The sequence below is a fragment of the Sus scrofa genome, chromosome 15 (assembly GCF_054392235.1).
Source record: "Sus scrofa isolate SSC_HxYL_T2T_F1_AM1 chromosome 15, Sscrofa_HxYL_maternal_Yorkshire_Landrace_v2.0, whole genome shotgun sequence".
Taxonomy (NCBI): Eukaryota; Metazoa; Chordata; class Mammalia; order Artiodactyla; family Suidae; genus Sus; species Sus scrofa.
The window spans coordinates 51,110,675-51,121,833 of NC_139397.1; the positions used below are offsets into that span (position 1 = coordinate 51,110,675).

An 11,159-nucleotide genomic window follows, 5' to 3' on the forward strand; every position below is an offset into this window, starting at 1 on the left:
ATGATGGCCACTGGCATCTCCCACCAGGAAAATCTAGTTGCATTCAATTTGGCATGTTATGTAAAAACTTAATGATTGTAATTTTATTTACCTAGTTAATTCCAAATGAAATTCTATTTCCACAAAGTCCATGCTGAGTTCCAGAATATGCAGTCATACAGTCCTGATTTACACACATAGCATTGGTGGATTGCAATAAATACAAACTGCACCCACAAACACTTTCTCACTTAGCCTAGGTTTCCAACTTGCCCATCCCAGGCTGTATTGATCAACATATGGAATATTAACTTTACCACTGCATAGACGAATAGCACTCCACTCTGAATTTTTTTTAAAAAAAAACTATAACAAATACACTTCTATAATCTCAAATAATTCATGCAGAAATAAACACACAAAAAAATCCTGCATCCATTACTTCTCACATCAATACCACTGCCCTCTCTGCAGGCAAATTCCATTCTCGTTTTGATGGATATGTTTCCAGAACAGCTGGTAGGCATTTAGAAGCATATCTGCAGACATGCATATCTTTTATTTTGCTTTCATGTAAATGTGAGTATATTAAACACAGTTTTGGAAAATATTTTGTTTCTCAAGAATATTTTAACATTTGGGGTGATATTTATAGTTTTCTAAGACTAGAAGAAGGAACATGTGTGTTTGTGTGTCTACAGGTATTCAGGTATGGATCACAGTACGTCATAGTGTGGATACACCTTGTTGTTTTAGTTATTAACCAGTATTATGAATCAGTCCCTTATTTATGGACAGTAGTTTTCTCTCTGTGATAGGCTTAAAGTACCCTTCAAGGAGATTAAACCCAAAAGCCTCTGGCCATGTCTCATTGTAATGTCCCTTCCCCCACCTTGACCAGCCTGGGCTGCTCACTCCCTACTAGGGAAAGGATGTCGCCCATTCCTCACCCTGCCTCTATATAACCTGTTCCCCCTGCAAATAAGGTATCCTGCTTGAAACCAATCAGAAGATCAAATATGCCCCAAACAAGATCAAATAACACTCACCCCTTGGCAGAGGGGGCTGGGGCAGGAGAAATGAGGTCTCAACTCTGGAGGGTGGGTGGTGGTGGGGATATAAAAACAAATCGTAAAATATGTTGGCCCCTCTTTTTAACCATAAGTTCTCTCTCTCTGAAAATATACTTTCACTTTAATAAATCTGTAAAACATCTGCCGTTCCAATGCTTTGCTATGGCAAGATGGGGACCGAGGAAACTGTAAATCTATCATCTCCAATAATTCTCTATTTCATTGTATTAGTGAAAAAAGTTGTATGAAAACACAAAATGGAAAGCTGAAAATGGAACTTCTTAAGCATTTTATTTTCATACATATTGATATTTCCAACCAGCTCTTCAGGAAGATGGAACCAGTTTATATACCCAATATCAACAACTCACATCAACATTAGATGTTTTGTACAGTTAAAATATGATAATGAATATGCATAGATTTTGCCACAAATTTAGACTATTTCATTAGATAGTCTATGCACCACCAATCCATCATTCCACCTCTCTGACACTGTGCCAATACCACTAACTATAGTTTTATTTAAACTGAAATTATTTTTCCATGTTCTCTTTCCTTTTTTTTTTAATTACATACTTTGTCTTTTTGTCTTTTCAGGGTCGAACCCACAGCATATGGAGGTTCTTAGGCTAGGGGTCCAATTGGAGGTGTAGCCCCCAGAGCCACAGCAATGCAAGATCTGAGTCACATCTGTGACCTACACCACAACCCACTGCAACGCCAGATTCTTAACTCACTGAGCGAAGCCAAGGATCAAACCCGTGTCCTCATGGATGCTAGTTGGGTTCATTAACACAATGGGAACTCTTGATTATGTACTTTTTAAAATCAAATTCAAAACTGGATAATCAGATCTATAAAAAATTATTTTGAATTTTTATTGTCATCATAGTGAACTTACAGGTTATTTTATGAAAATAATTTTAGTGAAATTAAAAAGAGAAAGTGAAGCATATTTTCACTGTGTAACTTTCATTTTGACTTGTATTTCATTTCCATTTTTTATAATTTAAAGATATACAGATAGTTTAATAAAGGTTTATGGCTTTTGTTTTGGGGGTAGAATATTTTGTCAATATAAAATATCTCTTTTACCATATTAAACACCATGGGTTTTTTTTTCCCCTATATTTTCACATTTGTTTTCCCTTTTTTGGGGTCAGTTGCTTTTTAAAATTTTGTTAAATTCCTTATTTACAATGGTTCTCTAGCATTTATTGTAGGTATATTTCTTATACACTACTAGTCCCTTTCTTTTAGTGTGGATATTTATTTGGTTATGAATATGAACCTCATTCCTCAACCTTCATGCTCTCCATCTGAAACTCCTAATAAAAAAGTGCATCGTGAACTTCTAAATTCACCCTTCCTATCTTAATCTTATATTGTTAACCCATTTATCTTTTTGCACTAAGGTCTGGGACAATTATACAGTAGGATCTTCCAGATTACTCTTTTTCTAAGTGTGAATCACAGCACAGATGAGGAGATTGAAAAGAGAGTGTGAGAGAGAATAATAGAATAAGAGGAACAATGGAGGAGACTTCGAAGGAGAAATCCACAAATAGCAAAAGAGGACTGAGGTCCTTATGAAAGAGGGGAAAGAACGTCAGTCAGGAGGAAAACCAAAACTGAAGAATGGACAACTAGAGAATAGAATGTGTTCCTTTATAGCAATAGAAACATGTAAGTTGAAAGTATAAGGAAGATAGGAGAGATTTGCAAAGAGGAACGCTGGTTGACAATTGTATGTTGTGAGCCACACTGGAAGTCCACCGCCGATAATTGTAAATGCCTGGAGCTGCAGTGCTCCAGCCTTGCCACGCAGCCACATGATCTGGAAAGCCTGTTAAACAAACAGGAACAGGCGCCAGGTGTGGCCCATGCTGCTGGTCCCAAGGACAAACCACCACTCCAGAAAGGAATTTTATAAAGAGCCTGATCTTAAAACACTTAGCAAGACCAAGATCATAAACAGAGTGATACCAGAGCAGGTGGGAGGGAATCAGATGGGAACAGACAGGTGGGTAGAAAGGATGTGCAAGGAGCCAAGAAACAAAAGAAGAATGAGATTGTGTCGCTGCAGAGGCATAACCCACCTCCAAGCTCACAAGTCTTACAAGCTTAAGTCAGAGTCCTTGGGGATGCACATCAAACGAATCCCTTCTCTGGCTCCTTGTAAAAGAAGAATAAAATTGTGTTGGACAAGTGTGCAAGTGTTTAGAACCTGGAAACCATGACCTGGGCAGAGATGCAGCAAAGGGGAGGGGGAGGGAGGAGCTAGGGAGGATCAGCCACTGGTTCTGATTCCTGGGGGAGATGAACACAGGTAAGTCATGCCTATGTTTATTGAGAAACATAATAAAGTTATTTTGAGTAAAACAGGCAAGATTCTATCACAGAAGAATCTTGAAAGATAATCCAAGGAGATTGGAATGATCTAACCCTAATGATAAGTATAAAACTGCAGCAAACCAACTGACAGCTTTCGGACTTGCTGAACAAAAATAACGATGGCATTATTTTAAGAGGAATATGCCTTAATAGTTTGAGGGGGGAAACATCAGACATGAGAGAATGCATTTGGGTTTGTAAATTCAGACATGAAAACCAAGTGGGCTTTGGCAAGTTAGTCACACTCTGACTTTCCGTTACCTTATTTGTAAAATGAGGTTTCTTATAACTTATTTCCAGGTACTGTAATTATTCAAGATTATATCAACATAAGATATATGTCCTGCATAATTTACATACTCACTCAGGAACAGCTATGATGTTATAATTCTGATTCCCCTGCTATCGTTTTCATTTCCATTACTGTTATTCTGATTTTTTCTTTTTCGGCTGCCTCACAGTATATGGAGTTCTCGGGCAAGGGTTCAAATCTGAGGCACAGTTGCAACCTAAGCCACAGCTGCAGCATCACCAGGTCCTTACCCACTATGCCAGGCCAGGGATCAAACTTGCATGCCAGTGCTCCCAAGATGATGCTGATCCTATTGCACCACAGTGGGAACTCCTGATTTTTTACAACAATTCCTAGCCCAATTTTACTCCTTACCTTCCAAGGATGCTTAAGATGAAGGCTTTGGTTGCCGGGCCGGTGATGCTGAATAGAAAGGAGACACAAAGGGGAAACCACCAACCAGCTTAGGGAGTTCATGTTAAAGGCCCAGGTCCCCAGAACCCACCTTTATCCTTTTCACCCCTTGAAGCCCTGCTCTGCTCCTCAGCCAGATATCTGTTCTGCCCAAATAAAGTACCAAAGTAAGGGTGGAAGTAGGTGTTCTCCAGGGGTAGGGATGACTTTAAGTCAGAAACACACCATTCATGCATGTGAAGCCTGTCTTCCCCCAGAGAAGCATAGTCAGTTCATTTGCTGATTACTAATGGCTGATAACCTTTGATGCCAACACACATTAACCCATTGCTTGGAGCCAACTGCTTCAGCCTCATACTAATGAATTTTCAAATGGCCAAGTGGCATTCTTAGAGCAGTCAGAAATTATCCTGCACGCAGTGGCAAGGGACATCCCTGCTCTCCCGCTCTCTTTGCCTCCTCTAATTTATGCAGGGCAAATAATTCAAACCCTCCACATGTGTAGGAAGCAAACATCCTGCTACAGTTATGTGAGGCATCAGAGGACAAGCGTCTAAGAGGGACCGCCAGGCTTCTAAAAGCAAATTCCTCCTAAGTGAAGATGGATGACAAAGTGCAATTAGTGAAAATATGATTGTCAGAGCAGAGCACCCTGGAACAGCAGGGCTGCTGTGACTTCAATCTGCCCCACCCATCCATCGGGCGCAGTGGAGCCCACATGCTGGAGGAGAAAAGGCTGTGTAAAAGGAAAAGATACCCTGTTTCACCTCATACACATCAACCTCGACCTTCTAGGAATTAAGGGCCAGGAAAGACAAGTAGGTAACCACTCACACTCTGGGACTGAGTGGTGGTGGAGAATCAATTGAAATGGCCAGGCTGAAAGGCAGCACAGTGAGACATGCAGGTGATTTATTAAGGGAAGTGCGATAACATCAGTGCAAAATATAAGTAAGTTGCAAATTAGGTGTTCATTTCAGACCAGCGCTGGAGGGAGTAGCAATCAGTACAAGTTATAGTGCAATAAGTAAGCCCCCCAAATTGTGATGCCTTAAAGTTTATGTCTCCATCAGATTAAACTGCGTTGAGGGGCTGCCCCCCTACCCACTAATTCTCCCTCAGGTAGAACCCAGCTCAATAGAGATACCACTATATTCATCTAGACTGTTTCCTGTTACAATGTCTGAGGGAAAGGAGAGCACAGAAGCCAAACTACCTGTACACTCTCAGCCCTCTTGGAAATTCCCAAGGATGGCAACACACAGGGGCAGATGGCCCAAGTGGACACAGGGCATGGAGGAGTGAAATGAGAGTAATTGTCATTACTATGAGTCCATTTGCTCTAACAGGCCAGTTCTTAGCGAATTACTAGGTGAAATATTTATATTACATTGGCTGCAGGGGAGTTTCTCACAAACAGAAATTCACAAGGGGCCCTAAAATATTCTGAGTCACAGCTGTGATGCAGCAAGGCTACTACAGAGCATCTGTGGAAGAGCACGAGCTACTGGTCCAGCCAGAGAGTGAGGATGAAGCTTAACACCCCGACGTTTTCCCTGAGTAGATTTAAAAATGAGTTCCCTCCCACTGGGCTGCAGCACAGACCCCAAACTCACCATGGAAAGCTGCTTCTGGCTGTCTCTTTGACCTCAAAGAGGGAATTCTCAGCCACACTGCTCCAGTGCCCAAATCTCATCTCAGACTCCATCTCAGCCCCATCAACCACCGTCATCCTTCTGAGGAAGGCTCCTTACCTTCCATCAGGCCACATTCTCATCTGTACAATGGGGATAACTATTTCTACCTCACAGAGCTGACAAGTGGCTCACAGTTGCCTGGTACACAGTCTGACTGCATGCATGTGGTGCCCAGTTAATGGGGGTTCCCACACCTCACGTATCTCTGCTTTTCCAGCACTCCCTCTCTTCTCGTTAAACTCAGGGTGCCCTGGCCATGTCCCCTCCCTCCCAACTGCATGCAATGTCTTAAAGTTAACCTGCTTGGCCTGGCAGGCTGGCTCCTGGAAGTAAGTTGTCAGTGAATCGTCACTGCCACCTCATTTGTAAATAAACAAATCCAAAGCCTGACAAGCAGGAGAGTGCTACAACTTCAACCCAAATGGAACCAGGATGGCAAGTCAGGGGTCCCAAATGCCAAGTCCTGATTGGCCCCAGGTAACCCTCAGCCAAGGTTTCCTACAATCTTCCAAGAGGAGCTCTGCTTATTGATGACACTGAAAAACCATGTAAAAAGAAAATAAAATGGAACTTTGTTCCGCCTAAGCATTTCAGCATTTGTTTGCTGCTGTCTCTGATAAGGAAATGTGCGGACTGTGTGAATGCCCTTGGCTGGATGCCAGGGAATCTCAGGGATGCTTGGAAGGGCAGCCGGCAGGCATGGCATCCAGGACCGGGTTGTGCAGGGAGCAGCCTGGCAGCCATGGAAGGTCCAGGAGCTGTCACTGTGGGTCTGGGGGGGTGTTCGAGGTCACGGTAAGATTCTCAGAGAGGAGCCTCCGAATTGTAGTCCACACTTTGCAGATTCAACTGCATTTTCCCAGGGAGAATTCTGTCTCTTTCAGCAGATTCTCAAAGTGATCCAGGATGCACAGCCAAGGAAGAAAAGAGGAAGAAAGAGAATCCAATATTTTAGCAAAATCAGATGAAACGCAAAGCCCATTTTTGCTTGCCAGACTTTTCTGATTCGTCAAATGTTTTGGAATAACTGGCCCTCTTTGGTTTGAAACAATCAAGATTCTTTATTCACTTCCAAAAGATGTGCCCCAATTTTACTAGTTTACAGTCTATCCTTCTGCCAAGTCAACCTAAGTGTTTTCCTTTTCTTATATCTGTTTGTTGTCTCTCACCAGACCTACAGTGTAAGACCTTGAACTTTCCATCTTCTGGTTATTTTTCCATCTTTTGATGAAGCCTTTCCAGATCTATCTCTGTTGCTCTGTATTGAGGGGGCCAGAATGAGTGACTTGGGACCCAGACCCCAAGGATGTCACCTGTCCGCTGCACCCACCAGTGCCCTGCCTGGCATTTCAAAGGAAGGCCTCACCGGCCACAGCCAAATTGCTGAATCATTGACTGCCTGGTACTGCCCACTTATGCAGAAACTCTCTGTTCTTCTACCTTATATTTTTCCTGTGGGTATTTGTGGGTTTTTTTTTTTTAATCCAAATCATTTATGGTCTCTTCTTTCTCACATTTCTAACCTTAATCCCATCCTTGATTTTATGCTGAATATATATATTAACATAATACATACTTATGATGCGACTCCCATCTGCCAGAAACATTCTGCAATGGGACACTGTAATTCACACCACGAAGCATAAAACCCCTGACTGTTAAGGGATTTTCATCTGAGAGGAGTTTCACAAACCACTAACCCAAGGAGCAACATGAGAATATGAGAGAAGTGCATGGGGATGCTCTGAGGCTCAGAGCAGAGTGAAATAACACCATTAAATGCAATCAGAAAGGCTTCCTGGAAGAGACGTGACCTCTAGGCCCAGGAGCGTAGCAGGAAACATGGATAACAGCAAGTAGCTATATTGGGCTGAGGCTTATGTTTTATTTAGAGAAATTGTGGAGACTCTAAAAGGGTAGATCAAATTCATCGCACGGAGCTCCAGGCATGAAGGAGCCTAATAAATTCACTGGACTTCTTAGATGTGGTTAATTTGCTGTATTAATAATAAATATGTTTTATCATTCTTCTTGTTTAATAAGGAACACCAGGAGGGGGTCTTCCATGTACAGGGTTTTGTCATGCAACCAACACTTACCCATTCAAATGTCGATTATTTTTTCATTCTCTTTGGGTAATAAATCTCTAAATTGCATTGAACATGTCCCACTATTATGGGTCTTTCCTCATGAGTCTGTCTTTAGGTTTTACTCTGAATTTTTCACCCTCAGGTCCCCTTTGGGAGACTCCACTCCCCCTCTCCCCGCATCCTGAGTCAGCCTCCGAGCCCTGGCTGGCTTCAGTGTGACCTGTCAGGCTACTTCTCTGCCTCCTGTGCAACCAAACATCATGTATGCACTAAGTCACCTCCCTGACCCGGCCTCTGTCCTAGGTGAATGGTCATGTAGTCCCCACCTGATCAGTTTTACCATTTACACTGGGGACGCCACTCAAATGCAATACATTCAAGACAAAACACATCTTATTTTCACCAAAGACTGCCTTCTCTTTCTTGGGGATAGTAGGAAACCCAGAAGTACTCCATGACAGCACCATATTCCTCAAGGCTTTCATGTCTAGTCTGTCACCAAATCCTGTCTGTTAAACCACCGGAGCATCTGTGAATCCATTCCGCTGCCGGGCCATTCTTCACCCAGATCGGCCTCCCCAGCAGACTCAAATAAACCTTGCCTGGGGCATATTCCATACACTCCAACTCCACCCAACCACAGAGGAATTTTTCCAAAATGTTATTTTTATGGTGTCATTTTCCAGGTTAAAACCTATCAGTGATGTCATTATATCAGTACTGAAATTCAAACTTCTTGAAAATGATTCTCAAGGATGTTAAGATCAAGTCCCCCTCAGCCCCTCACTTTCTTCCAGCCCTCTCCACTCATCAGGCCCAGCTCAGTGGAAAGCGAGCCCATCAGACTCAGTCATCCTTCTGCTCCTTGTTGTGCCCTCCACTGGGAGGCCCTTCCAGGCTTAAGAAGCCCCTTCCCCGTGGGAGATCCCTCCTGGCCGCCTTCCAAGGAGCTCAGGTGCTCCTGAGGTTCTTTCCTAGAGCCCCTCTGTGCCTGTTCTATGAGATGACCATCCCTTCCATGCACCCATCCCACCAGAGACTTCGAACTTTGTGATGACAGAGACCCATCTTCGCATGGCTCCCAACTACCTGGCATAGGACAGATGCCAGGCCATTGATGCATACAGGGGAGGAGAGGACTCAGAGCTGTTACAGGACACCTACCCCCACCCCCCTCCCTGCTCCTCCCCTCCACACCCCTTCCCCTCCCACCCCCGACCCAGGAGAAAAGCACGCAGACTGCAGAGTCAGAGTCACTTCTTCCTGTGACCACAGAGACTTTGTCATGTGCATCCAGGCACATCGTTACATTTTATAAATACAAAATGGATGCAAGTCCAACAGCTGAGTAACTGAAATGCCACCAGATTCTCAGACATTGTTGTTTCTAATAAAGTAGTGAATGAACTCACTGGCCTCAAATTCAAATTTAGTATGCACATTGATAAGCTGAAAAATATTCAACATCTGTTCCTGCCAAAACCCAGTGGTAGCTTATTGAATATGCAATATACACTAGGTACTGTTTTAAGTACTCTTTTGAATCGTTGATTTAATCTAAATAACCCCATGAGAAAAGCACTATGGTTATATGCCCCATTTTAAAAGGGGACACCAAGGCACAGAGAGGGCAAATAAACCCCTGTAACCGCACAGCCATTAGAGAGACGCAGGGTCTGTGAACTTAGCCATCCTCCTCCTTTTGGATAACTCAAGAGTTGCCCCTTTCATTATTATCTCAATCCAGTATTTCAGCCAACATTCATGTGTCTGATTATCCAATAGTTCTGAATTCACTTTCCACCTAAAGTAGAATAAGCAATGTTTTAAAAGTACAGACACGCACTAACATTTGTTGGCCATTTCCCAAGAGCCAAGCACTATCCTAAGCATTTTTCTGGAATCATCCCGTTGTTGACTCTCACAAAAAAATTCATGGTCTAGTCCTGTTTTTCCAACATTTCATGAGTCTTAGCTCCGGTTCTCTATTATCTATTCTATGGTATAAAATGGCCGGCTCTTTGCAAATGATAAAATGTTTCCTAAAAATACTAAAGTTAGCCTGAATAATTTTTAAATAAAAAACCCTAGATTCTGTGATTACACTAAGAATTAAAGATTACAGCTGGTCTTTTTACAAATGGAGAAAGACTACCTCAAAATGTAGTAGGGAAAAGCCATTTCACTGAGAAAGAGAAACAAGTGCATTCTGATAAACATTAAGTCAACAACTGCTAAGGACACGAAAATAATTCAAACTCTAAGACATATTAAGGTGTTAGGATCATGTGATTGACAGAAAGGGTCAATTTAAAAAAATAAAATTCTGCGTCGGTGCTAATCAGTTGGTGGAAAAAGCCAGCTTCCAGACATGCTCATCCCAACAAACAAGATTCTCAGGTTTCCAGCACCTAGGACATGACAGGCCCTCAGCAGTGCCTCTCACTGCTAATGTGCAGTCACACAGACACATCAACATACAAATCTTACCTTTCCAGCGGCGAGCAGAACTGCGGACGGGCCGTCTCACCTGCCCAGAGACCTTGTCTCTAAAACAACTCGTGCAGGGCACTGACTCTCCAAGCGTGTCCAGAAAAATGCCAAGTAGCCAAGGGGACTAAGGACAGAAGGACTTGGTGGAACCTGGGAGAACAACATCTCATTCAATGTCATCCAATGAGGACAGCCGGGGTGCTGGAAGAGAATGAGCTACCCAAGGTCACAGGACAAACGAAGGGGCAGATTCAGAGCACATTCCTCGTCCTTTGTGCCTAGCATCGAGGAAACTTACAGAAGCAGGTGAAACTGGGCAGGCGCCACAGGGCTATGGTCTATCCACCTGGCCTCTTCCTCCACCCCCAGCCATGAGGGCTTAAAATAGCTTGGATTCCAGGGCAGGAGCCCACGCCCACGTGAGGCAGGCAATCAAGTTCATGGGGGCTGTGCACACCTGCTGCTGAGCCTTCTCTCAGTCTCCCAGTAATTAGCCCCCGGGAGACCTGTGTCCAATTAGGCAAACGCCAGCCTGGAACGACCTCCTGGGTCTCTCCTGGGCTTCCAGGGCAGTTTTGTTCAACTTTTCTTGAGAGCCACTTCCTTCAGATGGCCCATTCCCCCCTGGTCCCCTGAGTAGCCCCTGGAGGCAGGCTTCATCATCAATGAACATGTACCCATCAACATCATGTGCCAACAACAAACCCTAGATGCATCTGATGTG

At 43.3% G+C, this 11,159-nt stretch overlaps 1 protein-coding gene across 7 annotated transcripts in view; it reads right to left on the minus strand.

Annotated features, from left to right (window-relative positions):
• Positions 1-10,793, minus strand: part of LOC146395835 (uncharacterized) — an 811,516-nt gene extending 800,723 nt beyond the window's left edge. For 6 of the 7 annotated variants that reach the window (XR_014829730.1, XR_014829729.1, XM_084999816.1 and 3 more), the window contains exon 1: positions 10,433-10,793. The gene's annotated coding sequence lies outside the window, so the exon portion shown is untranslated. Of the gene's footprint in view, positions 1-1,611; positions 4,165-10,432 lie in introns of those variants that run through there. The other variant, XR_014829731.1, reaches the window with a different exon arrangement.
• Between the last annotated feature and the right edge of the window lie 366 nt (positions 10,794-11,159).